The sequence below is a fragment of the Oratosquilla oratoria genome, chromosome 14, assembly GCF_046742065.1.
Source record: "Oratosquilla oratoria isolate Oo_2021 chromosome 14, ASM4674206v1, whole genome shotgun sequence".
NCBI lineage: Eukaryota > Metazoa > Arthropoda > Malacostraca > Stomatopoda > Squillidae > Oratosquilla > Oratosquilla oratoria.
The window spans coordinates 44661103-44671102 of NC_134790.1; the positions used below are offsets into that span (position 1 = coordinate 44661103).

General features: G+C 42.1%; 1 protein-coding gene across 1 annotated transcript in view; it reads right to left on the minus strand.

Moving 5' to 3' along the window:
- The window catches only part of ss (aryl hydrocarbon receptor spineless), a 527312-nt gene that overhangs the window by 15098 nt on the left and 502214 nt on the right, over positions 1 to 10000 (minus strand). The gene's annotated exons all lie outside the window — the stretch shown is intronic.

Here is a 10000-nt window from a genome sequence, read left to right on the forward strand (position 1 = left end):
ACTATGATGTATTATACTATATTATATTATATTATATTATATTATGATATAATATATGATTTAATATAATATAGTATATTATGATTCATTGTATTATATATTAAACTATATTACATTACATTATACTCTATTGTATTACATTATATAGAATTACATCAAATCATATTATACCACATCGTGGTGTACTGCATTGTAGTGTATTATATCACATTCTATACTAAGATAATTATCATTGTCTCAATTGGAAAGCCACAGCCCTGGTCTTGCAATGGGCCTCGGGCCCTTCCATACATCTCCGGGAAAGAAACTTTGGTCTGCTCTCTATGTTGTAGCAGTGTGGGATCAATTTGATCAAATATGCTATTTCACCATATGATTCTATACTATATATACTATATCATATTACTTTAAATTGTATTATATTATATCAATTCATACTCTATCACATTATATCATATTATATTTTATCATATTATATCATATTGTATCATATTGTATTATATTATATTGTATTACATTATATAATATTATAATATATCATATCATATTATATTATATTAAATTATATTCTATTATATTGTATTATATTATATTGTATTACATTATATAATGTTATAATATATCATATTATATTATATTACATTATATCAAATTACATATTATATTATGTTATATCTTATCATACTATATTATATTACACTATAATATATTATACTATATTATATTATATTATATTATATATCATATTATATCATATTATGTTATATTATATTATATCATATCATATTATATTATATTATATCATGTGATATTGTATCACATTATTCTATATTATATTATATTATATTATATTGTATTATACTATATTATATCATACTGTATCATATTACATAATATCATATTTTATGATGTCATAGTAAGCTATATTGTATTATATTATATTATATCGTGTTATATTTTATAGTGCAATATAATATAAGGTGATATAATGTATTATACAGATATGTGATATTATATAATGTAGTATAATATAGTACAATATAACATTATAATATAATATGATATGAAATAATATAATGTAATGAAATATAATAAGATATGATATGATATGTAATATAATATAATATAATACAATATACAGGTAGAACAATATAATATGGTATGATATAATACAATATGATATAATATAGTATAATTTATTATAATATAATCTACACACACACAAACATACACACACACACACACACACACACACACACACACACACACACACACACACACACACACACACACACACACACACACACACACACACACACACACACACACACACATATATATATATATATATATATATAAACAGACAGAATATATATATATATATATATATATATAAATATACAAAATAAACAAATATGAACACACATGAGTTTCCGTGCAGGTTGGTCTATCAGTAGAAATAGAAAAAAAAAAAATAGTTTAAGAAATGGTCGGGGCTAAGCCTTTCATTCGAAACTCAGGAAGTCTCTGCTGTCGTTGTTGCCAAGTTCCTTCCCCTCTCCTCCTTACAAACAATAAATCTGTTTTATTCGGTGCTTTTGATGCGGATTTATGTTGGAACCTGAGTAACATCCACACCCGTCTTTTTAATGTCTCGGGCACATCATTTTGAGGGAAAGAACGTGACGAACATATTTGTTTCGACACTTGACCTTTGACGCACACGTTACGGCGGCCAAGCGCGCAAATGATATGTCATCCCCCCACCCCCATTTTTTTCTTTCATTTTCTTTGTTTTTAACGAGAGGCGACACGGCGGGCTGAAGAGAGGAAGGAAGGAAGGAAGGAAACACGGAAGGATGGGAATGAGGAGGGAACAGAAGAACCTGAGAGGAGGTAATGGGAGTGAAGGGGAAGGGATGTAATGAGTGAAGGGGGTGGGTGAAGTGAAGAAGGAGGGGGAAGGGGAAAGGGAGAGAGGGAGGGGGGAAGGGAGTTGGGAGGAGGGGCGGGTCGGAGTCCCGGGTCAGGTCGCGGAAAGGGCGTTCCCACCCTCGTCCATGTTTCAGCAAGCTGCGGCCGCACCTCCCTTGCCGCTGCTGGAAGTCGAAGGAGGGCCTTGCAGTCAATTAACTGGAGAGAAAATGGCTGGGTTTAACCTCCTATACTTTTAGTGTCATTTACGATATTCTTCTCCTTCTCTTTCTTTTTTTTTTTACCTCAAGCACACATACATTAAGAGACAGGTCCTCACGAGCATTGTTCTTTTTCTGTATATATTTACGTAAAATACACACACATACATATACACAAAAACATAGACACGTGTGCACAAGTTATATACACATATAAACAAATACATGCACACATAAACACACAGGCACACATATCATCACACGTACACACACGCAAACATACCCACACATAAACATACATGCACACACACACATACACGCACACACACACACACACACACACACTCGGTGGCACAGTTGGTAGAGCGCTGAACTGGGAAGTAGAAGTGCTCCCAGTACCCCGTTCGAATCCTGCCCAGGGCCGAAATTATTTCGGTATCGCTGTGCCTCGGGTCGTTACTCTGACTCTCGTGGGCGGGGAGTTGGGGGTGTGTGTGTGTGCAAGGTCATAGCATTACCCATAGATCGGACCTACGAGCTCTGAGCTCTCTTCCAGGAGGGAAATAGCTGTCGATCACGAGTCCAACACGTGATCCAAAGACCAAGTGAATACCAAGTGAATACACACACACATACACACACAAGCACACACACACACACACACACACACACACACACACACACACACACACACACACACACACACACACACACACACACACACACACACACACACACACACACACACACACACACATACATACATACACACGCAAACACACACACACGCATACGCACACACACACACACACACACACACACACACACACACACACACACACACACACACACACACACACACACACACACACACACACACACACACACACACACACACACACATTTCCACAAACACACAAACACACACTCTTTGGCAGCCGTCACTACGGCAGTCCGAGTTCGAATCCTTCCCAGGGCTGAAATAAGTCTAGTATCACCGCGCTGCGAGTCGTTACTCCAACTCTCGTGGGCGGGGAGTTGTGTGTGTGTGTGTGTGTGTATAAGGTCACAGCATTACCCATAGATCGGTCATATATGAGGGAGGGAGAGAAGAGAGGGAGAGTGAGGAGAGAGAGAGAGAGAGAGAGTGAGGGAAGGAGAGAAGAGAGAGAGAGAGAGAGGGAGGGGGAGGAGAGAGGGTGAGGAAGAGAGAAAGGAGGAGGAGAGAGGGAGAGGGAGGGGGAGGAGGGAGGGAGAGGAGAGAGGGAGAGGAGAGAGGAAGAGGGAGGGAGAGAGGGAGAGGGAGGGAGAGAGGAAGATGGAGGGGGAGGAGAGAAGGAGAGAGAGGGAGAGAAAAGGAGAGAGAGGGAGAGGGAGGAGGAGGGGGAGGAGAGAGGGAGAGGGAGGGGAGGAGAGAGGGAGAGGAGAGAGGGAGAGGAGAGAGGGAGAGGAGAGAGAGAGAGGAGAGAGGGAGGGGAGAGAGGAAGAGGGAGACGGAGGGAGAGAGGAAGAGGGAGGGGAGGAGAGAGGGAGAGAGAGGGAGAGAAAGGGAGAGAGAGGGAGAGGGAGGGGGAGGAGAGAGGGAAGGGGAGGGGGAGGAGAGAGGGAGAGGGAGGGGGAGGAGAGGGAGGGGAAGGAGAGGGAGGAAAGATGGATGTTTGTGTGGTTGGAGAGATGGATAGAGGAAGGGAGGGAGAGAGACAGAGGAAGAGAAGGAGGTAGAGAAGGGGATGTAAAGGACAGAGCGAGGGATTGGTGGGAGTGAGGGAGCGAGGGAGGGATGTGGGTTGGTTGGTAGAATATGAGTGTCTCTCTTGCACGATTTCCCTGTTTTGCAAACTAACACAACCATCCCCCCCACACACACACACACGCACACACACACGCACACACACCACCTCCACGACGCGTCTCCGCTTCCAGGCAGTTCGAATTCGAAGTTAGAAATGTCATTTTGCCTGCCTATCTCAGACTCACGCCCTCCCTCTTCCCTTATCCGTCCTTTCTTATTTTCTTCCTTTCTTCCCTCCTTCCTTCCCTCATTTTCTATCTTCCTCCCTTACCCGGATTTTTTTTTTCTTTTATACAAATTCACATGTTTGTACATCAGAATGGTTACGTTAACCCCTTGTGTATCATCATGTACTAAGATGTTTCATTCTGGTTAACGTCAAAATATTTTACTCAGCTGCATGATACCCCTTTGACTTACTGTGTCAACAACGTCGTTTACCTCTGGGTTCTAAGTGATACGTCACATGCACTACAAAGGAAAGAGGACACTCGAGATGATGTTTACCAGTATGTCGATAGATGCAAGACACCTTTGTCATCTAATTTGTGTCATCTCAAATTGAGTTGTATTATTTTGTTTGTGCAGCGCTGTTTCCTCCCTTTAGTTGTAATCTCATCGACATTGAGGTCGTCTACTGCGACGACAGTTCTGTTCCTAAGTGCCCCTCAGAAAGGAAACCTTTTCTTAGCCTGGCGTAAATCTGAAGAAAATTTTTAATATACGTACTTGTGCTCAAGTGGATATCTCTCAAATTGTCATCTCGAATGAACCCCAAGAAATATATTCGTCAGACTGTCCTGACGAGCCGTTATCTATTATTATTATTTTTCATAACGTCAATTTCTGGTAACTTTGCTCCACATATGAACGGTTTCCAAGATCAAGGTCTTAATGATACAAGGATCCTCCCAATTCCAAACAATCCTCGGCAGGCTCGATCGACTTGCCCCAACAATGACATCTGTATAATGATAGACATAATATTGGCTTTGGTTTAAATAAGTCATGTTTAAGCGTCTCCCAAAAATGGTTGACGATTCCATTACTACATTTGATGTATCATTTGCGATACCTTAGAACAAAATGTGTGTGAAAGAAAATATGAATGTAAAAGCATGGAAATATGAGAAAAGTGGGCGTGAATGTGAAGATATGAATCCTAGAGTGTGAGTGCGAGAGAGTGTGTGTAAATGTGTGTGAGAAAATATGAATATTGGTGTACGAGGGATGAACTACTTGTCCCATATCGGTAGCTGGATGGGTCACCGGATCTCGCATCGTGACCGAGGTTCCTGTTGATCCTTGATGGCACTTTCTGTCGCTGATGCAGTTATGGCACAGATGATTCTGCCCTCGACTAGAGAGAGAAACATTACGGGGTCGATAATGATGGAGATGAAGACATAGATGTCGAAGTGGAGGTCTCGATTGGAGGAATAGTAACAGTCTTTGACTTCTAAAAAGAGAAGGAAGACGGGAATATAGAGGAGGAAGATGGGAAGGGAGGGGAGAGGAGGAGGAAGAGGAGGAGAAAGAGGAGGAAGACGAGGAGGAAGGTCATTAAGACTTCGATATCTGAAAGTTATCAAACCTTCGACTTATGCAGACCAATAAGATTTCGAATTCTGAAAGCCATTTGGACAATGACTTCTAATGACCAATTGAACTTTGACTTCCAGAAGTCATTAGGATTTCAGCGGTTTCTGGGGACCATGAGGCTTTGGTCTTCTGAGGGCAGCCGCACAATGTTTGCTGGATGCTGGTGTGACACAACGACATGTGGCATAGACTTCTCCTCCTTGTTCTCGTAAGTCGTACCCGCGTGTCACGAACTTAGTGTAAACTGTCGAGGAACACTATCACAGTGACGTTCCTACCTCTCCTCCCTCTTCTTCTCCCTTCTCTTCCCCCCCCCCACACTTTATCTCTCAGCTTCCACCTTCTGCTTTTCTTCTATCCCTCCCCTCTCTCTCTGTCCCCTCCCTCTTCCCTTCTTCTTGTGCATCCGTTTTCTTTCTCCCATTCTATTTCTCTCACATTCTCCATCACCTATCTCACTTTCCTTTCCTTCCCCTCTCTTCCTTTCCTCAATTTACTCAACATTTTTCTATCCTTCTCCCTTTCCTTTTTTCTATTTTCCTACTTTTCCCTCTTTGGCCTGTCCCTATTCTTCCTCTTTTTCGTCCTCATTTATTCTTATACTTTTCCTTGCCTATCCATAAAAAATTTCTTGTTCTTCTCTTACTCTTTCATATATTCCCCCACCGTCTTGTTAAGCAACCATTCTTTCTTTCTTTTTACTAATTCTCATTAATTTTCTTGTTTCATCAGTTTCAATATGTATCCAGTTCTCTTCCAGTTCAGTAAAGTCTGTGTGGTCGGATCTACAACTCAGTACTTCTGATTGTGGCAGAATTGGAAAAGAAAGAGCAACATATAGACAAGCAACAGGGAGGGGAGGGGCGTCGGGGTTCAGTTACCTACAAAATGTACTGACGTGGACTACCACACTATTAAAGAAAATAATGTTTTTGCATTCCGCTAGAGAATAAAAGGTTTTTACTTTTTGATGAGGGATATATTCCCAAAATTGCTGATAAAGTTCGTATACATGTTACACACACACACACACACACACACACACACACACACACACACACACACACACACACACACACACACACACACACACACACACACACACACACACACACACACACACACACACACACACACACACACACACACACACACACACACACACACACACACACACACACACACACACACACACACACACACACACACACACACACACACTCACATGCACACACACACATATACATGTGTAGTGTTGGCTCTTTTGGCGTTGTCCCTGTCTCTCGAAGTCTACAGAGCGATTCCCTGGTGCTGCACGTAACTACCGGTTATCCAGACATGGAGCATAGTTGCTGGCTTCAGGCACAGCTAAGCACTTCTGGCAAATGGTGTTTGCCTTTATATGTACATATTTGAGTTTTTATATAGATATGTGCGCATGTGTATGTGTTTGTGTGCGTATGTGATATACATGCTTATATACAGTCAACACTGCATATTATGTGAAACATTGGACAGCACAACAAAACCTTTTCCATTGGGAGAATAGACGGGAATATTTCAGGCCAAACAGAACACGCTTGTACTGATGGCGGTAGGTTCTCAAATCGTTTGCAAATCTTTGACAGGCTTTTCGGTGTTGCGAGAAGAAAGTGCCGAGCACACGGATCAGCGACTCTTTTTTTTTCAAAAGATCGTTTGATCCATGGCTAGCAGGCTTATTAGACAAATATATTAATAAAAAAGAAAACAGGAAGTAAATGAAGAAATGAATACATAAATAAATAAAGAGATAAATGAATAACTGAACATGAGGATAAATGGATAGGTAAATAAACAAAAATAAATTTATTTGATAATAAACAGAGAAATCAATAAATCAATCGACAACTGATAATTTATAGATAGATACATTCTTCTATAAACGCTTTGCCGCCTTAACTTCAATGATCTGAGTTGGAGACTGTCAAACTGCCCCCCCGTCTTGAGCATCCAGTTCTTCATTGGCGACATAACTCTTATCTTCTGCCCTCGTAAAAACAATATCACTGTCGACAGTTTGTAGGTCTTATAACTTCCTTTTTTACATTTGTAATCTACCCCATGGATCTTAAATTACCGCATAAGTGCAAACATATATCAAAATCTTATTTCCTTGTATCTTATTCTTAGTTATGACTTTACTCTTAGGTTTAGTCCACATTTTATGGTTCCTAGATTTTGCTCTTTGTTGCTACATGATTTAGTTTATAATATGACTCTTATCTGACTGTGGACATCTTCTAGCTCTTATCTATCAATTTATTATTTTTATCTCATTGCTGCTAGACATGTTCAGACTCTCAGACAAATACCGCTCGACTCTCAAGATACTCTCTCAGGGCCCTTAGCTGCCTCATGTTCCTCTCACTTCCCACGCGTCTCGTAGATGCGGGGAGGATAGCGTCGCGGACGGCAATTTCCGTGCTCTTGACCATAACGTTTAGGTGGCGGTCGTGACTGCTATAACATACATTTAGGGGATTGAGACACACTCGCCAATACCGAGTTACGCCATAGAATTTTGGCCTGAGGGATTCCCGCAGGTGGGGGTGGGGGTGAAGGAGTTGGGGGGGGGGTGAGGTGGGAGAATAGGAAAGGGGACACAGAGTGGTTGAGGTGAGAGACTAGGGTTGTGAGAGAAGGCATAAGGACGGGGGAGAAGGAAAGAGAGAGAGAGAGAGAGAGAGAGAGAGAGAGAGAGAGAGAGAGAGAGAGAGAGAGAGAGAGAGAGAGAGAGAGAGAGAGAGAGAGAGAGAGAGAGAGAGAGAGAGAGAGAGAGAGAGAGAGAGAGAGAGAGAGAGAGAGAGAGAGAGAGAGAGAGAGAGAGAGAGAGAGACAGAAAGAGAGACAGAGAGAGAGAGAGAAAGAGAGAGAGAGAGAGAGAGAGAGAGAGAGAGAGAGAGAGAGAGAGAGAGAGAGAGAGAGAGAGAGAGAGAGAGAGAGAGAGAGAGAGAGAGAGAGAGAGAGAGAGAGAGAAGAGAGATATGGGGGAGGGAGAATGGAAGAGTGGGGGGAATGATAGGAGATAACTGATAAAAAAGAAAGGGAATAGGAGAATTAGAAAGAGTAAGATGTGAAGAAATAGAAGAGAAAGAGAGGAGGGGGAACATGAAGGAGGAAAAGAGAGGAGTTAGTGAAGAATAGAGAGAAACCTCGAAGAGAGAAGGAGTGGGCACGAGCAGGAGTGAGAGAAGGTATCATGAAGAAAAGAAAACAGATTCAAACGATGTACAAATTAGAGAGAAGGAAAAGGAAGAAAGAGAAGAAAGAGAGGAGGAAGTGGAATTAGACTATCTATCTCTATCTATCTCTATCTCTATTTCTATCTCTATCTCTCTCTCTCTCTCTCTCTCTCTCTCTATCTCTCTCCCTCTCTTTCTTCCTCTCTCCCTCCCTATCTCCCTCTCTCACTCTCCCTCCCTCTCTCCCTTTTTTCTCTCTCTCTCCCTCCCTCTCACTCTCTCTCTCTCTCTCTCTCTCTTCCATTCTTTTTCTCTCTCTCCCTCTCTCCCCTCTGTCTCTTTCTTTGATATGCTGCAATTGGGATCGATGTGAAGGAAGACAAGATTTAGAAGTATAAGAAATAAAAGAGGTGGAGGTGGAAAGGAAAGTAGATGCAAAAGAATTACAAGATTAAGAAAATAAGTAGATGGGATACAAGAGGAAATAGGAAGAAAACGAGAAACTAGAACGAGGAAGATCAAGAAAAGATACGTTGATCACAGAGGAAAAGGGAGGTAGATAGGGAACGACGAAGACGAGGAAAACGAAGGAGGTGAAGGTTCTTCTCCACGAGCTTCGTTCTCTGCCTCCTCGGGTTCACCAGGACGCGACGCTGCGCTACGGGACGCCTCGACTGGAACCGCCCAAGCCTGTCATTGGAGGCGCTGGCCGGCGGGACTTGATCATTGGGTCTGCTGCCACGCGTGGAAGGTTGCCAAGGAGACCGGCCGGGAAGGACCCTTTCTCGAGTAAAGGTGGATTGGGACGAGGAGGAGAGGCCGTGGAAGGGAGGAGAGGACGTGGAAAGGGAGGAGAGAGGATGGAAGGAGTAAAGTGGGGAGTGAGCGTAGCTGGAGGTCATCGGGATAGACTGGGCTTCCTCTGTGAAGTGATAGTAGCCAAATAAACGGTCGATGAGGTTGAACTATGTATAAGAATGCGTGTAAACCACACACACACACACACACACACACACACACACACACACACACACACACACACACACACACACACACACACACACACACACACACACACACACACACACACACACACACACACACACACACACACACACACACACACACACACACACACACACACACACACACACACACACACACACACACACACACACACACACACACACACACACACACACATTGAAGAAAGAGATTGTACCACATGCCTAGAAAAGAGCTAGAAT